Genomic DNA, 23932 nt, shown 5'->3' on the forward strand with positions numbered 1-23932 from the left:
CAATGTTTTACATTATATGCACTTAGTGTGGTTAGAGATCCTCTGTACCAGAGCACTTCCAAGTTCTAACTTAGTTTTTAGCTATTTTTTCTAGTCAGGTTCCATTTTGTGCAGGCCATCATTTGAAATATGGGAAGAAATATTCTTCAAAGGAAGAATGGAAATCTGACCTAGATAAACTTACTAAATTCTGAAAGAAGGGTTGTGTATTGAGAACATGGAGAGAGAAGATTGACTTCTGATGTACAAATCAGTAGTTCATGTCATGAAGATATGAGAGCTTCTCCAAAAGTAATGCCTCTTATTTATTATGTTGGCCTGCAACGTCAGAGGCTGAACTTTCTCACCAAGATTCTATTGAATTATATTTTGTATGACAAATGGCAGTGAAGTGGCAGTCTGATAAAACAGCATCTGACATGGAAGGAAGGGTGAAGCAAAGGTTTGTCATTGAATTTCTCCATGTGGAAAAAATTGCAGTCATTGACATACATCAGTGCTTTCTGAGTGGTTATGGAGACCAAACTGTGGATGTGAGCATAGTGAGTTGCTGGTGCCTCGTTTCAGCAGTGGCAAGGGTGATAGTGGGTCACATCACTGGTGAAGATTTTTACGAGTGTGGCATGCAAAATCTTGCTCATTGCTGGCAAAAATACATAGCTAATGTTGATGAGTATATTGAAAAATAGTGTTTTGTAGCTGAAAATTTGCTCTATCAAATAGCATTATTGTGCACTTTGTATCTGTTGTAACTTCCATGGAAATAAATAGTAGACATTACTTTTGGAGTAAGCTACATATATACCAGTGAGGTTCAAGTTGGATTAGCATCTCTCCCAATGATAACAGTAAATGCAAATTTTCTTTTGGTTCATGTGACACTTTAAACTCAGACAGCAGATGTATCTGTACCTGTACAGTCATTCATTTTGTGAATTGAACATTATTTTGAGTGATAACTATTTGGTATTTCTAAAAGTGTCTGTAGCATCGTTAACACTAACTGTGCTAGTCAGAGAATCACAGAATAGTTGCTGCACTTGGTTTTAGCCAAAAGCTTGAAAAGCAAAGTCACCTAGCTCAGTAGATAAAATTCAAATATTCAAAGGAATTTCCTCTAAGGTATTTTGAAATTATGATTTGTGAGTAGAGTAGTACTTTTTCTGTGTCTTGTTCATTTGACAAGCCTGAAGGAAGCTAACTTATCTCCAATAAAGAAACCTCACTGTCTCAGAAAAAGATCATACCACTTGTGCAGACACAATGAACTTATTTGAATATAAGAATATTTTGTCCTAACTGAAGTCACTTCCTTTTCATGTCTGAGGACTTTTTCTTCCGGATTGACGACAGCTGTAAACATATTCTTGTATCCTATGTGGAAAATGGCAGAAGAGTAGATACACCCCAGGGTAACAATAATATTATATTCAATCTTTAAATAATCTGAATGATTCTTTTTTTTTTTTTCATTGTCAAAATTGTATTGTAATTAGGCAATTAAATTAATTTCTTTGCTAGCCTGCCATAAGTTCTGAAAGAACTAAAACTTATAAATTACTTCTGTGAAAATTAAAGCAAATGGATGTGTCTGTAACAGTTTTCAAAGTAGATTTAAGCAAGAAGTGCTTTACTTTCCAGTTACCTGCAAGTCTACATGGCTGCATCTAGTGCCACATGGATCTGCTAGATACACATAAATCACATCCTATGCAAGCAGATGCCAGCTGTGTTTAAACACCCATGGACTATATACTACTGTATATGTAGAATTCACGATACATCAGACCTACATTTGTACTGCATGGATACAATGAAATTAAAAACTTTTTCCTGAGATATTATTCATATTTTATTTTGGTTCTTTAGTGATCAGTTTAACTACAATAATCACAAGACCCCATAGCAAAAAAAAAAAAAAAAAAAAAAAAAGATAACTGCCAATCAGAAATTAAAGAGTTTTAAATTTCATTTTAAAAACTGAGGAGATAAACTATGCCCAAGATTGTACCACCAAAGGCTTAATAATGAGCTAATCTAAGGTTTCTTTTCTGTCAGAAGTCAGATTTGTTTTGCTTTATAGCAGACACCTGTTGGTAGCTATCACCAGTGTTTCATTCCAATATCTGCAAGTGGCATATCTCCTGTCTTGCAATGAATGCAGCATACTGAGCTAACAAAAAATATATATTTTTATATGATGTTTTCTTTCTGAATTGCCACAGCAAAAGAAGTTGCATGGTTATAAGAGCAAAACTAGAAATCTGAGGAACATTTCCTATTCACTGTAGTCTTTTGTAGATTATTTTTGTCTTATTTTATTTTTTGAAGAAAAATGTTTCTGTAAACATAGATTTTGTTCTAAAGTGTCACTGGTATATCTCTAGTTAATTTGGGGAAAAAAGTAGCTGTTCCTGAAGCAAAATTTGAAAACTGTGGACTTTTTTTTTTTTTTCAGAAATATTAATCAGTGTTGCACAATAAAACAAGTAATTACATTCCCAGATGATGATTTATTCACATAGACCTATTCATGATTAAACAATGATATAGTATGTTACAGAAAAAATAGTTATTAAACTGAATTTAGGTTTTGATTAAGATTTGCTTCCTTCAAAATTTTAATTTCTGGAAACGAGGACATTTCCAGTTACCATAGAGAAAGTTCAGGAAACTATCTGTAAGTATATTTGAGTGCCTTGTGCTGAATCTCATCAAATAAAAATTAAATTATATAATCTCCAGCTACTTCTTCTGAAACTTTAAATAGTTTCAAGAAAAACAAAACAAATGAGAAACTAAGAAGAAAAAACACTTGTTAAAATCAGTTAGTTAGACTAAAGAGCATTGTTAAGCAATTAATTTTTCTTTAGAAGCATAAACCACTAATATTTGCTTACCTTTAAAAACATGCATTCATCTCATGTAGGCAGAATGCGTCACTAACAAATTTGATTTGCAGGTCTTTGTTAGCTAAAGCTTTCAATCAAATACAGCATTCCCATACAAGAAGCAAAGACAGAACTGGAAGCATATTTCTTAAATCTCACAGCCCTTTCTATTATGTTTGTCTATGCAGAAACTAAAAGTATCTGTCTAAATGTCTACATTTCTTTATGAATACCTAAGCCAAAACTGATTTCCCTGAGCATTCTTAATATATTCCTTTATGCTCCTATAAAGGGAGAGAACCACTTGTAGGGAACAATTACTCTAATCTTAAAATAGAAAGAACAATTTGCTTCCTAAAAACAACATTTTGTTTCACTTGAAGGAACTATAAAAGGATTTTAGAGAGAGTGTGTCAGATGTAGACTTCCATATTACAGACAACTAAAGTTAGGTGAGAAGGTTTTCATTCCAAGTATCAATATAAATATCTGCATCACCATTTATAGCTGTGCATACAGAATCAGTATACTTAAGTTTAGGTAGATTAAAGACCCACATCAGGAAATTACAGCATTTACATGAGAAAGCTGTGGTAGTTTTGTAGCAAAACAACTTTCTAAATTACTTTGATGTAAAGTTGTAAAAGTGCAATTTGGGTTCTGTATTTGCTTTTTTTTTTTTTTTTTTTTTTCTGCTTCCTTAATCCAGAGCATTACAAATCTCATGAAGAAAAAACAAAACGAAACAAAACAAGACAAAACAAAACAAAACAAAACAAAACAAAATAAAATCAAACCTTGGGATATCAGAGCAGTGACAGAATTTAGTCACTAGATCAGGACTGTAGGCAAATATGTACATACAACATGCACAACTCATATGTACCCTCACATACACCTGTATGTAAAAATAAATAGTATATGCATTGTATATATTTCACATGAAACATTATTGCAATGCAAGAGCCTGATCTATATATACTTAATTACTTGAACTGATGGCTTTGAAAAGCATTAGAGGAATAATCAAAGCTAGAACTGAAACTAATGATGTTGAAAGGAAAAATTACTCCTGTTTGACAACATTAAGCAGTTTTAATGATATGTGTTCTTTCAAATATTTTCCTAATCTCTGAATATCCTGGCCCTGAAACTTTGTCCCTACCTTCCTTTGACCACATTTCTCTCCTTTTCTTTTTTTTTTTTTCCAGCAAATTCGATAGAATTCCCTGAGAACTTTAAAATCTTCTTATCACTTTAAACCTTACATTCCCATTCCTTAAATATAATCAGGTCTGGACTGGGCATTTAGAAATTTCTAACTGGGCCTACATTCTCAATGTACCAACTATTCAAACTTCATCCACTGTTTGTAGTACAGCATTAATTTACTAAATTTACTACCAGATCTCCCAGTGAGCTTGTTGTAACCATTCTACCATTCTCTCACCAGGATACAGCTAACTAAACTATATATTTTGTCTTAAGACCTCTGTTTCTCTAAAACAAAACCATGATTCTAACATCAATTTTGACCCAGCCAGCACGGGTTCACCAGGGGCAGGTTGTGCTTGTCCAACCTCATCTCCTTCTGTGACTGGGTGACCAGACGTAGATGAGGGAAAGGCTGTTGATGTAGTCTACCTGTACTTTAGCAAGGCCTTTGACACGGTCTCCCACAGTATTCTCCTGAGGAAACTGGCAGCCTGTGGTGTGGACAGGTTCACTCTTCTCTGGGTGAAGAACTGGCTGGAGGGCCGTGCCCAGAGGGTAGTGGTTAATGGAGTTAAGTCCAGCTGGCGTCCCGTTATGAGTGGTGTCCCGCAGGGTTCGGTATTGGGGCCCATCTTGTTTTATATCTTTATTGATGACCTAGACAGGGGGATTGAGTGTACCCTCAGTAAGTTTGCAGATGACACCAAGTTGGGAGGATGTGTCAATCTGCCTGAGGGTAGGGAGGCCCTTCAGAGGGATTTGGATAGGCTGAACAGCTGGGCTGAGCTCAATGGGATGAGGTTCAATAAGGCCAAGTGCCGGGTCCTGCACTTTGGCCACAATAACCCCATGCAATGCTATAGGCTTGGGGCAGAATGGCTTGAAGAATGTAGAGAGGAAAAGGACCTGGGGATGTTGGTTGATGCTCGACTTAACGTGAGCCAGCAGTGTGCCCAGGTGGCCAAGAAGGCCAGCAGCATCCTGGCCTGTATTAGAAATAGTGTAGCCAGCAGGAGCAGGGAGGTGATCATCCCCCTGTACTCAGCTCTGGTACAGCCGCACCTCGAGTACTGTGTTCAGTTTTGGGCCCCTCACTACAAGAAGGACATTGAGGCCCTGGAGCGTGTTCAGAGAAGGGCAACAAAACTGGTGAGGGGTCTGGAGCACAAGTCTTATGAGGAGCGGTTGAGGGAGCTGGGATTGTTTAGTCTGGAGAAGAGGAGGCTCAGAGGAGACCTTATTGCACTCTACCACTTCCTGAAGGGGGTTGTGGTGAAGAGGGGGTGGGCCTCTTCTCCCTGATAACTATGACAGGATGAGAGGGAATGGCCACAAGTTGCGCTGGAGAAGATTTAGATTAGATGTGAGGAAAATTTTTTTCTCTGAAAGAGTGGTCAGGCACTGGAATGGCCTGCCTAGGGAGGTGGTTGAGGCACCATCCCTAGTGCTATTCAAGAAGTGTTTAGATGAGGTGCTAAGGGATTTGATTTAGTAGTTCAGTGGGTAGGGATAGTGATAGGACGATGGTTGGACTAGATGATCTTGTAGGTCCTTTCCAACCTAATGTACCTATGAACCTATGAACTTATGAATCAAAAAAGAAAAACAAACAAACAAACAAACAAGCAAACAACAGATGAATTCATACATAGGTGAATTAGCAACCAAATAAGCCTTAGGATAAATTCTAAGCTGTATGTGATGTTTTTTAGATTTATATTTTTAGGAATGGTTTGCTTTCTAGAAATATTAAAACTTTAGTATTCTTTCAATACAAGACATATAAGTAACAAATATATATATGTGTATGTTTGGTTTTTTCTTTTTTTTCTGTTAATTTGTTTTGTTTTTTCAAGCTTACACTGGTACTTCTGGTTGAAGTCAGATTTATTATAGGAATAAGCATGTGAGTGTAACTTGGAGCTGCATATTACTCTTACATTTAACAGATTAAGAGAAGAATTTAAAACATTAATTAGTAATCTCAGAGGAAGTAAATTTTAAAACTATTTTTACTACTAATTACATGTTAAAATGTTATATCTTGATGTCAACCTAATCCGTAACATAGAGGGAATTTTAATAGAAAAGATTTACACGATTTTTCATAGCACCAAATGTATCTTACAATATAGATTAAAAGCACTTGCTAAGCAGCAAGGAAAATGTGTCATACTGCATTGGCTGTAGAAAGAAATTTCTACCATGCAAGAGAGGACTGACAAGAATAAAGTGATATGGCAGACAGAAAGTATCACAGCTGTCTTGAACTTTCAAATTAACTCCTTTACAGCAGAATGGTTTTCATGACAGATAATTGTTACTCTGCATATATTTTTCTTTCTGCTTTTCTCTTCCTTTTCTTTTTTTTTTTTTTGATTTTTTTTTGTTCAATTTAATTATTAAACAAAACAGGTTTTTGTCTCTTTATTAACATAAAACCCCAGAGCAAGCTATGCATGATAGGAAGTAAGAATGTTCAGATCTGTACAAAGGGACGGGGTGCATTACAGTAGAACTGGACAAAATATTTTCTTGAATTTTTATCATATTGAAAATATAGTGAAAATCGATTTAAGGAAGACTGATCAGCTTTTACTATACAGTTTGCTTCCAAATATTCACCACATTTAAACAGAATAATAGAGTGATGAGTCAGAACTTACAGTGTTAGAAACAAAATTAGTGCAAGAGGCCAGTGACTCAAATCTATGAATGGCTGAATGTGCTGAACTTGACAGATTTTTACTAGCTTAAATATGTAACAGTACACTTGTTAATTAGGAGAAAATTAATTGGACATTACTTTTAGTGCATATTTTAACTAAAAATGTATTTTTCTCATTGTGTTTTTAAGTTTGTGATAACTTCTTTCAGTGTCTATTAGTAATCTTTCTTTTATTTCTTTTTTCTTTCTTAGTCATTAACTTTGTAACCTGCTTCTCACCTGCCTCTCACAGGTATATATAACTGTTCCAAGACTTCATTCCATGCTCTTTGCCCTGTTTTAGAGTAGATCCTGCCTGCATACAGGAAGGAGTCTGTGCTGAACCTTTCCAGGCAAAAGTGCTGCTGACAAGTTCTTCTTGTAACTCAGACAATATTATGGGATTTATTTATTTTGCTCCAAGGAGATATAGGAGCTCACAGAGCTTTTGCTTTGGTAATGAACTATGCAATATATCTTCTAGGGCTCAACCAGCTGATACCCTTTTCTCTAAAGCAAAACCTAGAAATAAACAAAGAATCAACAGCCTCAAATAAACAAACAAACATCAGTAACACAAAGTTAAAAGCATTTTTCCTCTTCAGGGAACAGATTACTATAGATTTCCCAGACTGACTTCTCATTGTTGTGAAACACCCTTCCAGCTTTTGTCAGGTGAAGTATGCAAGTTGACTGATGGTAAGCAGTGTGATTCTCATGACAACAATGAATGTGGCAGGTCAGGAAATTCCACACTGAATAAATCCTTCATTCAGTCACAAATACTAACTGGAGTTATAAATACTGATGGCACTGGACTCTATCAGTAGACAGCCCTATTCTGTGTAACAAACATTTGCAGTTCAGAACAAAGGCTTTTTCTTAGTGAAAGGAATGGTGAAAGTCCCCTTGACTTTCGAAAAATTACATTATGTCCCCTCCTCTCATAACTTATTGTACAAAGTTCAGGAATTTTAAATGAGTACACAAAATTTATTTATAAAAGTGAAAAGGTAACTTGTGCTTGTCCATGGATGACTATATTCTTAAGTCTCTGCCATCTTACTTCAACCTAGGTAATCTTTTCCCATCCTCTGTAATACACAAACTAAATTAGTACCACAGGCAAAAGACTATTTGTAGTCTGTTATTCTATCCCATCTTGTTTTTCTTGCTCTCCATTCAAAAAGACAGAATAGTAACAAGGCAATAGAAATGAAAGTATAAGAATGCTGTTTTAAGAATATTCTGCATTTTAAGCTATTTTACTAAATTATTTATTCCACCTCTCTTTTTCTATGTTTGGGTGAATGAATATGCTAAAACTAATTGGAAAATAAATATACAGTAAACTTCTTGTGGTTTCTATTTTTGTTTTCTTCCTTGTTTCAGCTCTTGAGAGGGTAAAAGAGAAGAATGTTTTTCTTCATGCCAACATGCAAAAGTTTGATGAAATCCTCAATTAGCATTTTTTTAAATAAATCTTCTAACTCATAACTGTTTACGAATGAGAGGAGTGTGTTTTCTGTAGGTAACTACTCCACTGGTTTAGTAGATGTTTTTATATAGATGCTTTTTGCTAAATCCTTGAGTAGATGTAGGGACTATTTTTAGAAGATTACACTGAAGTACATTAAGCCAAAGCCTAGTAGAATAAGTTCTTTTAAAAGAATCATTCTGTTGCAGTTCAGCGAATTTATATTGGTAAAAACAAAATATTAAATTTAAGTTCAGTTGTGATACTATTAACTTGAAAATAGAAAATGGACATAGCTGTCCCTTTCTTTCTTTCCTTTTTTTTTTTTTTACAATGTAATTATAAAATTATGAAAAATGTAGAAATTATTGCTTCAGTTACCTCAGACTTTTGAAAATAAATCAGCTTATATTTCTGAAAAGCTAGGCAGAACATAGATGACTCAGTAGGAAATGTATATTCTGATTTAAGTAGACTCTGTGGTAGTTTCCTAGTTTACATTAAGGGGATGTCATCATTTTTCTGAAAAGTTTTTCACAGCTATAAAAACTGTCTGCTATAAAGTGTGCCCATTATGTTAAGTTGAAATTTCTTTTCCACTGGATACTGTATTTTCCTAAGAAGATAACATATTTTTGTTTTCATTGCTGTGTAACCTGGATTTGAAAATGGTCTAATTCAAACTTAGGGTGGATGGAGCCCAGGGCAATTGTGGGTGGCAATCCTGTCCAGGGCAAGGGGATTGGAATTAAGTGATATTTAAGGTCCCTTCCAACTGAAGCTATTCTATGATTACATGAAATGGTGGAAAACTGTAGGAAAAAAATAAGTTCCTTAATTTCTCTTTCTATATAAAATATTGAGCTTTTTTAATCTTCTATTTTTACAAGTACTGCTTTCAGCTTGATTATTTCAGTTCGAGAAATTTTCTCTTAACTGTTTTGCAATGAATGGAGCATATGTAAAATAACATATTCACAGAAAAATGATCTGTTTGATTGAGTGAAATACACAAAAATAATTGATCAGTATATACACATTTCTATTATTAGGGCAACAACAACAAAAAAAGAAAATTTGCAGTAATTTATTTCTTTTTAAAGAATATTCTACAATTACTCTACATATCACATTTCTACTTCTGTTATGAATGGCTGCTAGCATTACATAAGAATTAGTCTGTCTTTAATTCATATTAGGAATTATAACTATTATATTCTAAAATTTCTTTAAAATAGTGATGTAATTAAATGATCTATTTTTAGTTGTTCAGAAGTATGATTTGTAAGATGCTTAGATTATTCTTATTGAGAGATCTTGAACACTGAAGACACCTGGTCCTTAGTAATTCTGTGAAAGGATGGTGATATGGAGTGACTTCAACATATGACTGCCACTTGAAGGTTTCTGGCAGTTCCTGACTTGCCAGCAAATGAGATTTCTGTCATCCTGTAAAACCCTCAGTGGTCATCCAGTGTTATCATAGTTTCCAGGTTGAAGGTCCAACAGTATTTAACTCACCTGGTAAACATTCGGAAACACAAGTGTAACTTGGACTAAAATGCATAGGACGACCACTATCAACGTGTTGTGTGTTTTTTTTTTTTACTTTGATTGGCATATTTTTATGCCTGATATTTATTGTGGTTTTTTTCACTTTTTTATGATCCCAGTGGATACTAATTTTGATAGGATAGTGCTGTTCTTTAAAATACTGTTATCTTCAGTTTTCATGCCTAATACTTTCCAGAAATTGTGTTCCAGTTAAAATAAAGTCAGAAGTCACATTTTGATATTCAACAGTAAAAAGGTAAATTGCAGTGCAGTGTTTATACACAGCAAAAGGAGAAAATTAGTTCAGCCTCAGCCTTAACAACAAAACATAACCACTTCTAATTTTTTTTTCCCATTAAGGTTTTCAATTTTTTTTTCTTATTACATTGTATTATATCTCATTTGGGTGATATAAATTCTGATTGTAACTAAAGGCTGGAATAGTTTAGAGATTGTATTTTCCCCTACATTCAGTTCCAGGTTAGATATTCACAACAATTTTCCCTTGTAGAAAGTACAATGTAATTGAATTCATACATCCTATTAAGGTCTTTCAGGTACAGTTTCTAAGAGGAATATGTGGAGAAGGAAGCAGAGAATGAGACAAGATACTGCTTTCTGGTTGTGCCAGAGCAGTAATTATCCTTTATCACTCTTCTCCCCGAGGTCTGTTCTATGAAACAATCCTGGAATCATAGAATCATCAAGGTTGGAAAAGACCTACAAGATCATCCAGTCCAACCGTCCACCTATCACCAATTGTTCTCATAAACCATGTTCCTCAACACAACGTTTGTTCCTTATATACCTCTAGGGTCAGTGACTCCATCACCTCCCTAGACAGCCTATTTCAGTGCCTGACCAGTCTTTCAAAGTAGTATTTCCCAACATCCAGTCTGAATTTCCCCTGGCTCAACTTGAAGCCATTCCTTCTAGTCTTAAAGGAACAAAGGACACTGACCCTTGTGAACATTAATAATCAATACTGTTTACTCTATTCAGAGCAATTTCAGTAGCTAATAAGGTTACTGCTATCTGTATTTTAGTACTACTTTCCAAGTTAGTAACACTTAGCTGCATGAATAAACAAGCCCTTTGTTTGCCTCCCTCTCTCCAGATGGGTACTTGGCTCAGTGTGACCCAGAAACAATTAGGTAAGTGATGTTGCTGTGCTATTTGCATCTGACCTTAGATGCCAGATATTCTGTATGCCAACACTGAGCTTAGATGAGCCTATACACATTGTATGTGGGCTCTGAACTCTCTTAACTACACTTCTGATTTCCCCTGTGAAACAATGAAAGTCTTGTTTGTCCTGTCAAATTATTTACTTTTGTTGCCAGATGTGACTCTTTCATGTCTGTGAAGACTAGCTCAAGAAGGCAATCACGTTCTGCTCTGAGAACATGGAGATTCACATGGAATTTCTGGTTAATTGAACCCAAGCCTCTAATTGAATCTGCAGGAGCTGGATCACTGACAACTGAAGTGAATCCAATTGCCAGGTTGAATTCAACAGTCTCTTATGAACCACTCATTTCACACGTGTGCAGCTCCTACACATCATCTGGAGGATACACATTATCTATGGGGACAGGTAACCCTTCTGTTGACTTAAAGTTGCTTCACAGATCTGAATTTTCATGTCAGCTCTGTTGGAAACATGAAAGTGAAATAAATCTTCAAATAAATTGCTTCAGCTACAGTTCTGTAATCACAAAACGCTTCCTTCAAGTACCTTAAACAGAGTGCAGCTTTCAAAGAAATTAACAGAGAAGTGATTTAAATTTACAATGACATGTTATAGAAGTGTGACTTTATACTTAACTTTACAGCAAGTCCTTTAGGAGCAACAAATCTTAAAATGTTGGAAGTCCCTCAAAACCTTTGACTTCTCTTTGACTTTACTCCTGAAAACTGCAGTGTAGATTTTTTTTTCTTTAAAATGTCCTCTGATGTAACCTTTTAATTTAAGTGTGGTTTTTTTGTATGTGTGTGTGTGTGTGTGTGCTTGTAATAGTTTTGTGTAAGATGTATACCACTTCTGTCTTTACTTTTTTTTCCCCTAACATTTGCTTTTCTGCTTTTTTCTCTATTTCCTCGTTCTGTCAAAAGCTACAGCATAGTTCAGCTATAGTATTGAACAAAGGATGCTATGAAACAGTGCATTACATGCTACTAACGTTCACACTCCTTTGTAATTATGCCACATGTAACATCAAGAAGCATGATATCTGTGTTGTAAACCAAAGTTATATTTCAATGAAAAAGAAACTACATAAGAGAGAAAAAGGTTATCAACTCAATATGAGAATAAATATATACTTCTGGTATCAAAGTTAAACAGTATACAGCCTAACATAGTTAATAGTATGTAGCCTTTTTTTCCACTACAGATTTTAATGCTTTTCTTTATGTAAGAGAGAATGAAGACAAATAAATGAAAAGTCTCTTAATCACACAAACAGAAATAAGACAACTTCTTTTTAATATCAGTGATTCCATCTGGCCTGTTGTTTTTTTTGGGGAGAGAAGAACCATCGATGGCATGTTGTTAACTTCTGATCCCAGAAGAACCAACTTCATCTTATTTCATTCCTTAATCCGTGGCAATTGAATTTCAGATAAGAAGGAGACTATCTCCTTGTGACCCATATTTAGCTGGGAGAAATCTCTTTTATAAAAAACTGTAAGAAATCTCATTACAGTTCTTGGATTATGAGCTGTTGGAATGTTTCTTGTTTCTCAGATTGAAAAAAACTTTTCCTTTCTCTTCTCATTTTAATCATATGCAAATAATTTGTCAGATTTATTCCCCTTTTCATAGTACATTTGTTCATTAAGCTTTAACACATTGTCTATGTTATTCACCACAAAGCATTTAGTTTAATCAAAAGTTGGAAGGTCCTAGGGTACCTGCTTTTTATGTTGCTTTTTTCATCTCATTAACTTCCTTTTCTAATTTACACTGGTACTCAAGATATACTTTTTGTACTGCTGCTGCAGCTCAGCAAATTATTCTACCCCTCATGACTGCTTTGGCAGCTTCCCACAAAACACCCAGGCTAGTTTCTTAGTTTTTATTGATATTAATTTATTCTGAAATAGTCTTCATCTGTTGCACAAATGCTGCAGCTTTAATTAGAGAGTTGTTAAATCTCCATACTTCAGATCTCCTATAATTCAGTGTACCATCCAGAGACACTGACACTAGAAAATTATCAGCAAAGCTGGATTTCAAATTCCAGATGGTTACATGTTACAATGTATTCTCATAAATAAATAAGAAGAATCCTAGTTTAAATGTAGTGGAACTAAAGTATAAAAAGCTCCGGATTGTCTGTTTCAGTGTTGCTCTTGGTATGGATCAATGAGGACTAGATCTTTGATATACCTTTGCTCAGTTCGCTTTCAAATTGTGGTTTTCCTAACAAAAGATAAATCTCACATCCCTGCTTCAAAATAATAACTAAAATCTACAGATATTATAGCTCCAAGAAAAATCTGTCATTAGATAAGAAAGAATTGAGAAATGAAGAAAGAATTTTAGCTTTGAGGTGTGTACAGATTGTAACAGGACAATATGCCATAAAGTTTGCATAATGCTTTTTTAATCATAGGCTCCGTGATCGACAGAAAAATAGTTTTTACACCCCAAAATTACTTATTAAATTAGAAATGTTAATAGATGTTTGGTAATGTGACTGATATTTTACAAATACCTGAGACAAAAGGACAATCAAGATACAAGTAAAAAGCTTTTCATCAGAAACAGTTGTGCTGCTAGATGTGTTTAAAGTGCTATACTTATTTTTTTTATTTTTATTTTACAATTTCTGAACAATACTACACTATGCAACTTTAATTCAGTTTCAAGATACAAAAAAAAAAAAGCAAAAAATAATTTCTGTTATGAAAAAGCATAAATAAAATGTAGAGTAAGAAGGGAAATGATTTCAGGAATTTTGGAGGTCTTCTCAGGTTAAATATTAAAATATGAGATGCACTAAAATATACAAAATAATGGTAAGAAGTATTCACTTTGGTAGTTTCAAAACTATTTTAGTTATGTTGAGCTTTCAGTTCTATTAGTAGTATAATTAGAATAATACTTGAGCATATCAGTAGAGCAGTTCAACATTTCAAACAGAAATAATAATAATAAAAAATCCTTATAAATTACTGAGTATCTAGTTCACATAAAATTTTTGTACATAATCAGTATTTAGGTATATGCTACTTTTTAAAAAAGCCTAAAGGCTCTTGTGTTGTCTTTTCATAGAATCATAGAATAACTAAGATTGGAAAACACATTCAAGATCGTCTAATCTAACCGTCCACTTACCACCAAATTTCCCCACTAAACCATACCCTTTAGTACAGTTAAACTTTTCTTGAACACCTCCAGAGACCTTGAATCCACCACCTCCCTGGGCAGCCCATTCCAGCTCCTGATCACTCTTTTGGAGAAGAGATCTTTTCTAACATCCAGCCTAAATCTCCTCTGGCACAACTCAAGGCCATTCCTTCTAGTCCTATCACTGATAATTGCATTCTCTGCAGTGAATATCAACAAGGTTTTTAATACAAGAGCCAATTTGGAATAAATTCTGCCTGGGGTGTGGCAAGTAAAAATGTGAGCATATACAGTGGGAACAGATAACAGTGTCAACAAAATGTCATAACAATTCAGTGGAGAAGTTTTATTATAGGCCAGTAAGATCAAAGCCTAAAAAGTCAGAACAGCACCCACTTGTGGATATTCCGTATTATTCTTAATGATTAGCTGATGTGGGATGCCTGTTGTTTGGATAATTTAAATTAAGCTCAGTGAAGCTCACTCAGTAGGAAAATTTACAATATATTGAATGACACAAGGAAAATGTAGGCTGCAAAATGAATGAATTGGAAGTTGAATGGAGGCAACTGACACATCCACTTTCAGAATAATCTCCTACTTTATCAGTTCTCAGAAATTCAGTACTTGAATTTCATAGCCATCGCAAGTACGTACATGATGTCTGCAGTGCATGACCATTTAGTGTTCCTTATCACGAACCAATGTTGTGAGCAGCTATTTGTATTCTTAAATGTCATTAGAAGTTGTCTGAATCTGACAAAAGCTTAAAATAACAGTTTTAGGTACTCCTCATGTTTAACACATCTTTCAATATTAATCCAGTGCTACAGCTTCCAAATGTGCCACTGAGGGAACTAACTTTCATGAAATCACTTGTCCTAGATATTCTTTTGAATAAAGATACTCTCGTTCTTAATATACTTGTTTTGTACCTATTAATTCCCATTTGTGTTACTAGTATTTTGGGTGAAGAATGACCTTAATCTGAACAAAGTTTATTTCTTGGGTGGCTTTTCATACTCTGGAGTGTACTGTTTTCAAAGGAAGTGAACCACTGACCACAGAAGGCAAGCTTAAATTAGTTCATATCCTCAGGGCAATGCTCCTGTTCTCTGCACTTGCCTGAAGCCAACATAGTTCTCCTGCTTTACTTAGTGGTGCAAACTAACACAATTTCCATCCTCATGTATTTAATTGCATCTAGGTGAAGACACTTTCACAAACAACGTTCAAAACTTTGGGTAATATTTATATATGTATCCACTACTATGCTGCCAAACTGTTTTTGTCTCAAGTTACTAAGATATTTTGTCCTTGCTAATGGACAATTGCAATATTAATTTTTGGTTTATAACAGTAAACTATCATCTATACATTATGCAAATTTAGAGCTAGATTTGATTTGTTACTGTAAGTTCTCAAACTCATGAAGTATTTTGAAGCATAGGTTTATGCACTTGAAGAAGAAGAGGAAGAAAAAGGAGGAGAAGAAGGAGCAGAAGAAGAACAACTTATTTTTTCCAAGTCTGTTAGGACATCTGGTAACATTTCATGATCACATAATGATTTATCTGATATCAGGCTACTAAGATAATATGATCAATATCAACTTAGTTTTCCCCTCTCCTCTCCTCTCCTCTCCTCTCCTCTCCTCTCCTCTCCTCTCCTCTCCTCTCCTCTCCTCTCCTCTCCTCTCCTCTCCTCTCCTCTCCTCTCCTCTCCTCTCCTCTCCTCTCCTCTCCTCTCCTCTCCTCTCCTCTCCTCTCCTCTCCTCTCCTCTCCTCTCCTCTCCTCTCCTCTCCTCTCCTCTCCTCTCCTCTCCTCTCCTCTCCTCTCCTCTCCTCTCCTCTCCTCTCCTCTCCTCTCCTCTCCTCTCCTCTCCTCTCCTCTCCTCTCCTCTCCTCTCCTCTCCTCTCCTCTCCTCTCCTCTCCTCTCCTCTCCTCTCCTCTCCTCTCCTCTCCTCTCCTCTCCTCTCCTCTCCTCTCCTCTCCTCTCCTCTCCTCTCCTCTCCTCTCCTCTCCTCTCCTCTCCTCTCCTCTCCTCTCCTCTCCTCTCCTCTCCCTCTCCTCTCCTCTCCTCTCCTCTCCTCTCCTCTCCTCTCCTCTCCTCTCCTCTCCTCTCCTCTCCTCTCCTCTCCTCTCCTCTCCTCTCCTCTCCTCTCCTCTCCTCTCCTCTCCTCTCCTCTCCTCTCCTCTCCTCTCCTCTCCTCTCCTCTCCTCTCCTCTCCTCTTCTCCTCTCCTAAGCTATTTTTTTATTTGACCACTCCCTGGAAGCATTCAAGGCAAGGCTGGATGAGGTTTTGAGCAACTGGTCTAGTGGAATGCATCACTGCCTATAGCAGAGGCATTTAAATTAGATGATCTCAAAGGTCCATTCCAACCCAAACCTTTCTATGATTCTATGATTCTAAGAACTTCAGTACAAGAAGAATTTACAAAACTCTCAGGAATATGGTGGATCCCAAATGTTCTTAGGGAGTATCCCTCTCTTTCTGTGTCAGTTACACGGTTGATAGCTTTATTCTGGAAAATATTCTAGATTAATTTAAGAGAAAGTGAATAGTTCTATGCAGCGTATAATAAACAATTCATCATGTATAGCATATGAGATATTTTTTCCATCTCTCAAATTGTTTCATAGCCTTCAGTGAATAAATATAAAATCATTAAAAAAATAAATACTACTCAGAAAACTCATCACAGCACTGAAGCTGATCAATGACCATGTACTAGCTCATAAATTATTCAATGATTTTTTTTTTTTTTTAATATGTGCTGAGTTTCTTTTGCTTGGCTGTTTTGGTTTACTTCCTTCTCCTCAGTGTTGGAGACAGTGGAAACTTGAGTTACAAACACAGTGAAGGATTTTGTCTGATACTAATAAACCTATAATCACAGACATATTGCACAGAAGTGGTGTGATTGACTGAACAGAACAGCCTATCTTTGATTTAATGAGAGAAGGTTCAGCCTATTCAAACGCTCACTTGCACTCATAAATTTTACACTAATACTCAGCCACTTGGATGTTCACAGTAATTTTCTCTCCCTCCTCACTTCTCTTGCACTTAATTTCCAGAACCTTGCAAATATGTCTTTCATTCTTATCCATACAGTGGCCATCTTCATTAATAAAGAACATATATTGCCATCAAAGTTTATTATTTAAATTCTTGACTATCTATTTGAACCTACCCTAAGGCAAAGAGAGCTTTTGTAGTTGAGCACCATGTGAACATGTTTAAGAAATACACTGAAGATTTTGATGAGGACTGTTACAATTTGTTTCTGATACAAAAAAAAAATAAAAAATAAAAAATAAAAAACCAACACAGATATTTCACAGATATTTTGATGACTTAAAGTATACACAACTTGTTTCCTTGTAATTAAAGGTCAATCTAGAGGTCTCTTTAAAACTTATGATATTAACACCATCATTCCAGTAATTTTCCTTCCAAATTCGACCTTTTTTTTTCTCTTTGTCTCAGTAGAGAAAGTCTCTTCTGGGGTATACTCTGCAGAAAAAGAACAGCAAATCATTGACTCAGTTCCTTTCTTCTCTGCAGCCTATTAAATTTCTCTTAAGGTTTTTTTATGCTGCTGAAATCACTACAATAGCTAGCTGTGTTACTTTATACTTTCTGGGAAAAAGGACACTCAATGATTTGTGATTTTCAGAGGTGAAGTTTATTGTATGGAACACAAAAGATGATAAAGACATGAAGTCCATACTAACTTAATTTTCATTATAATGAGGGAAAATCGTGATAAAGAAAGGCTTTAATGTGCTTTCCTAACATAAATTTGCCTATTAATATCTTTCAGCTCTCAAAATATATTCACTTACTAGTAAACCGCAGTAGGTCAACAAAATAAATCATTAAGTTGACTTAAAAACTAGTGATAGTGATAAACATAGATAGTCAGTCTATGTTTAAGGTATTTCTCTGTCCCTTTTACCTTCATTTGAGGTTCTTAAGTAAAATCTAGAACTGTAAATAAAAGTAAGTTTAAATAAAGAAAAAATATATGTAATAGTACTTCAGTAATTTTATTTACATCAATGCAAATGCAAATGCAAAAATTACTGCATTATAACACATAATATGAAAAAGACTAAAGAAACATGCTAGGAATATTCTCTCTCCAGATCATTTTGAAATCAAGGAAAGGCAGTATAGCATGAGTTAGGCAAAGTTAAGATCATTCAAGTGATGTTACTTATCAAAATGTCAAGCATAACCTGAAAACTTCCTGCCAGCGGTCCCAAAATGTCACAAGAAGAGGCAACACAGAACCTTTTCCTTTAGACAGAGGTGTGATTTGAGTTCAGGCCTGTGAGCAAAGAATGAGTATTTTAATGGAAGCTTTGAGATCAGATACCCTTTGTCGTATCAGACGGGACCCTTAATCCTCCTAGCATTTCCTCCAGAGCAATATAGAAAGAACAATATTTGCCTGAAAGTTCTGTAACCCAAATCACTTATCCAGCAAAATAAAATAATTGCAGGACTAAGCAAGAAGAATTTCAGTAATGGGAGGTCAACTGTACTTGCTTACCATAGTGATGAATTTAACACTGTACAATTAAATTATATGGAGAAATAAGAAAATAAACAGCTTAGTAAATAAATGATAAGATTTATCATTTAATCCTTCCATTATGTATTTAGACAAGTACAGTTCAAAGCACTGACTCTAGGAATATGAAAGAAATTGGTCGGAAGCACTGAAATTTTTATTTAACAGACTTTGCTGTCATTGTTTTCCTTATTTATAGAAAGGCCGTAAGGAAGACCCGGGGAACTACAGGCCTGTCAGCCTGACCTCGGTACCAGGGAAAGTTATGGAACAGATGATCTTGAGGGAAATCACACGACACGTGCATGGCAATAAAGGGATCAGACCCAGCCAGCACGGGTTCACAAAGGGCAGGTCGTGCTTGTCCAACCTCATCTCCTTCTATGACTGGGTGACCAGACAGGTAGATGAGGGAAAGGCTGTTGATGTAGTCTACCTGGACTTCAGCAAGGCCTTTGACACGGTCTCCCACAGTATTCTCCTAAGGAAACTGGCAGCCTGTGGTGTGGACAGGTTCACTCTTCTCTGGGTGGAGAACTGGCTGGAGGGCCGTGCCCAGAGGGTAGTAGTTAATGGAGTTAAGTCCAGCTGGTGTCCTGTAACGAGTGGTGTCCCCCAAGGGTCAGTTTTGGGGCCCATCTTGTTTAATATCTTTATTGATGACCTAGACAGGGGGATTGAGTGTATGCTCAGTAAGTTTGCAGATGACACAAAGCTGGGAGGATGTGTCAAACTGCCTGAGGGTAGGGAGGCCCTTCAGAGGGATTTGGATAGGCTGAACAGCTGGGCTGAGCTCAATGGGATGAGGTTCAATAAGACCAAGTGCCGGGTCCTGCACTTTGGCCACAATAATCCCATGCAATGCTATAGGCTTGGGGCAGAATGGCTTGAAGAATGTAGAGAGGAAAAGGACCTGGGGGTGTTGGTTGATGCTCGGCTCAACATGAGCCGGCAGTGTGCCCAGGTGGCCAAGAAGGCCAACAGCATCCTGGCCTGTATTAGAAATAGTGTAGCCAGCAGGAGCAGGGAGGTGATCATCCCCCTGTACTCAGCTCTGGTACGGCCGCACCTCGAGTACTGTGTTCAGTTTTGGGCCCCTCACTACAAGAAGGACATTGAGGCCCTGGAGCGTGTTCAGAGAAGGGCAACAAAACTGGTGAGGGGTCTGGAGCATAAGTCTTATGAGGAGCGGCTGAGGGAGCTGGGATTGTTTAGTCTGGAGAAGAGGAGGCTCAGAGGAGACATTATTGCACTCTACCACTTCCTGAAGGGGGGTTATGGTGAGGAGGGGGTGGGCCTCTTCTCCCTGATAAATAACGACAGGACGAGAGGGAATGGCCACAAGTTACGCCGGGGAAGATTTAGATTAGACCTGAGGAAGCATTTCTTTTCTGAAAGAGTGGTCAGACACTGGAATGTCCTGCCTAGGGAGGTGGTTGAGGCACCATCCCTAGCGCTGTTCAAGAAGCGTTCAGATGAGGTGCTAAAGGATTTAATTTAGTAGTTGGGTAGAGATAGTGATAGGAGGATGGTTGGACTAGATGATCTTATAGGTCCTTTCCAACCTTATGAACTTATGAACTTATGAACTTATTTCTGAATTGCTTGTAAAAATCAATTAAGATGTCTTGGCATTTATTGTCTTCAGTTACTTCAGTAAATAATTCTTATTCTCTTGCTTTAGCGTGATGACTTCAATCTAAGATTTGATGATACTGAGCCATTTTTCTTGGTCTCATTACTCTTTCATTATATTGTTTTTATTCCTTAATTGAATGAATGAAATATTAGGGAAAAAAAAAAACACAACAACAAATAAACAAACAACAAACAAAAAGCAGAGAGTGTTTACACATGGTCTAGACAAAGGTGTCAAACTCATCTGTGCATTTTTAGTGTCCAGAAGTTGTGGTTCTAAGTTGAGCTACACATCTCGTCTTTTTTTCTCTCGTTGTTGAGAAATTTTTACCTTAACAGTGCAGTTATTCTGATGTGTCTTAAGGTCATACAACTTTCCTCTGGAAATTTTTGCCATTGACTAATGTAATCAGAAGTACATGTACACATATTTTAATACCATTTGGATGTGATAGAGTTGCCATAGATGATAACCGTTCTCAATTTGGTGTTCAGGGGAACTCAAAGTTCTGTAGGTCTGCTAAAACTGCATAAAAATAGCACTATGGCACCTACTTTTTAGCCTAGTTTGACTATTTCTGATGCATATATCAAGCTTAAGTGAATCAAAGCTCAGGCTCCTGATTTGAAAATAAAGAACATATTTTGTTTAAATATGTACTAACTGGGAAAATATAATCTTCAGAATTTACTTTTTTAAATAAAAAATACTGAAAGGTAATATTTATACATCTAGGTGAAATATGAGCTTTGATTAGATGCATTGATAAGAAGATGCATTCTATGCAGTGTAAAGTTAATGAATGGACTATACTACTCTGGAATGAATTTATCTTTTTACATCAGTCATAAATACTCTGTCCTTTGAGATCAGAATTCTCAATTATAAATGTTTCTATCATCTTGAACAATACATATTCCTTCAATAACTCTACAATGTTCTGAACTGCAAGTAGCACATAATATCTTAGACCTGTAAAAACATACAACATAGCTCCTTTAAAGATTATTAGCTACTTCACAGACCTCAAGAAATTATTTGAGAAACACATTTCACCTATTAGAAAAGCAAGAACAAGTAGAGAACATCAAGAATTTCAACTATAAAACAAACAAAGTAAACCTGTAAGTCTTAAAGGATTATATTTGGAAAAACAATATCTGTATTCCGCATTTCTTCTATGAAAGTAGAGCATTTCCATACAAACTTTAATTTCTCTATGTGCTTAATGTATTCCTAGCAATGACCTGTTGCAATAAATTCTATTTCCCCCTGGTGCTACTGTTTCACGAAAAAGAGAAAAAAGGCATTAGCATCTTTAGTTCTCCCTGACTAAAGAATAAAATCTTTCACCATTAGAAGGGAGTTATCAGCTCACTTTCTTTTTCTGAACAGTTTTTCAGTGGGCACTGAAGATTTCAGTGCTGTTTGGAATGTAGAAGATAAATTAGCGCCTAAAACAGCATTATTTCTATTTCTTTCTATTTCAAAATGTATTTCTATGTTTTCTGTTCTATTTGTATTTCTAGTTTTATAATTACTTATTACTGGTTTTAATTATACAGGAGTATTAGAGGTGATATCAACCCATGTGTCTTTAAGCACTGTTTCCATAATGATTATCAATGGAAGACTCTAGGTTATTATTTCCTTGACAACACCGGACTCACGTCGTGGTGGGAACTAGCTGACAGTGCAGCAGGGACATTTATAATCAGATGTAAAAAGCCTGGAGGGATGGCTTGGGCACTCAAGCCCCTCCAATATTTACATTTGGTATTAAACACTTCAAGTGAAGATAATGATTTTGGCTCATTGCCCTTTCCCAATATTTCGAGACAGCAATGCACCCATAGTCAAAGTCGGAATAGTTGCATTTTGAAATAGAAGAAAAAGACACTCCTGTAACATATGTAATGAGAGTTTTTAAATAAATATTTTGTCAAGCTTTACATTTCTGCTTAGGAGATAAAAAAATAAATTAATACAGTCTTTCTAACCTTTCAATAGTTCACTAGTTTGCCAAAAGTTGGCAAAAAGCCCTCACTGGTGTTATTATGCTAAGCACAGTCGTTAAGTTCCTCACTAAGAACAATGGTAATGACAGCTCCCTACTTTGGTGATTTCTAACTTATCTAAGCTATTAATGAATATAAGTACTAGAATTTTTCTCTGGGCAGATTTTAATACAAAAGCTAAATAAGATAGTTGAAAAATGACAAACCACTTGATCATTGTTTATTTCCCCAGACTCAATGACATATAACTACAGTACAGGTAGTATACCACCTTATGAAAGCTATCAAACACATGACTTATCTTCACTAATATAGTCATATTCATTAAATACAGAATAAATATTCTTCTAGATGCAAAAACATGTTTAAAAACTTCTAGGAATGTTCTTGAGACAGAACTTCAGATCAAGATACCAAGGGGGGTAGCACTGTCAAAGAATTTATGTCATTTATAATATAATCTTTATTAATCAGGATACATGAGAAGTTTATTTTACAAGTAAGTAGATGATCTAAGCTTTATCTCATTACAGTGTCATCAAGTCCTACTGGTGAGCTATTATTTGTTTTCTTACAGGGACTGGAAAAAGATTGAGGCAATGCAAATATTGACATATTGAGCTTTGAAGAAAAACAATCCTACAGTTTGCATTTATTTCTACAAAGTGATATTGTAATTTCTTGAAAATCAGCTCACAGAACCAAATTTCTGAATTACTATTTCCTGAATTAGAAACTGTGACAAAATGTACCCTACTCTGGTTAAAAATATTATTAAAAAAATAATAATAATAAGGACAAATATTGAATATATAATAGTTAAAAGATCTGTGTGACCTTTAAAATTGTTAGGTACTGAAAAGGAAAAATCCTAATATTGTTGACCAAAAGGTTTTATTGTCCTGTTTCAGAAAACAGTCTGAAAGATATCTCAAACAAAATAGATTCAGATACAAGCTGTTTGAAGGAGGCGTAACATGGATGCTATGTGAACCATTGGGATGTAGATAGTGTTCAATTATTAGTTGTTAAAACTAGTCAATGCCAAAGACAAAATCTTGAAGCACAGAGACTTCAGCTGTAATCAGATGTTACAGCTCACAAGTTCCTTGAAACTCACATATAGAGACAGTAACATATTTTTTTTCCTGTCTTCATTTTGCTGTGATTATAATTTCTGGAAATAATAATGAACCTCGTAAGAAAACCTAAAAGACAAATTCTGCCAGAGTTTTAAAGAACCTAATACTGAAGGTAGTGTGTATGGAGTTGAACAAGCAATCCTTCTGCAATTACGTTGTAGTCCCAATACCTGCTAAAACTACTAAACTAAACTTTGTAGATTAATTATTAAAATTATTTTTATAATACCCAGATATCACTGTTAAGAGACATGAGGAGGTAGAATACTTCAGTTGCAAAGAATACAAGCACATCCCTATATAATTTCATCATTGAAGAGAAAGAAAAATGCATTTTCCAAGAC

The sequence above is a fragment of the Cyrtonyx montezumae genome, unplaced genomic scaffold (assembly GCF_038088225.1).
Source record: "Cyrtonyx montezumae isolate F1298 unplaced genomic scaffold, pur_monq_1.0 scaffold_3, whole genome shotgun sequence".
Classification (NCBI taxonomy): Eukaryota; Metazoa; Chordata; class Aves; order Galliformes; family Odontophoridae; genus Cyrtonyx; species Cyrtonyx montezumae.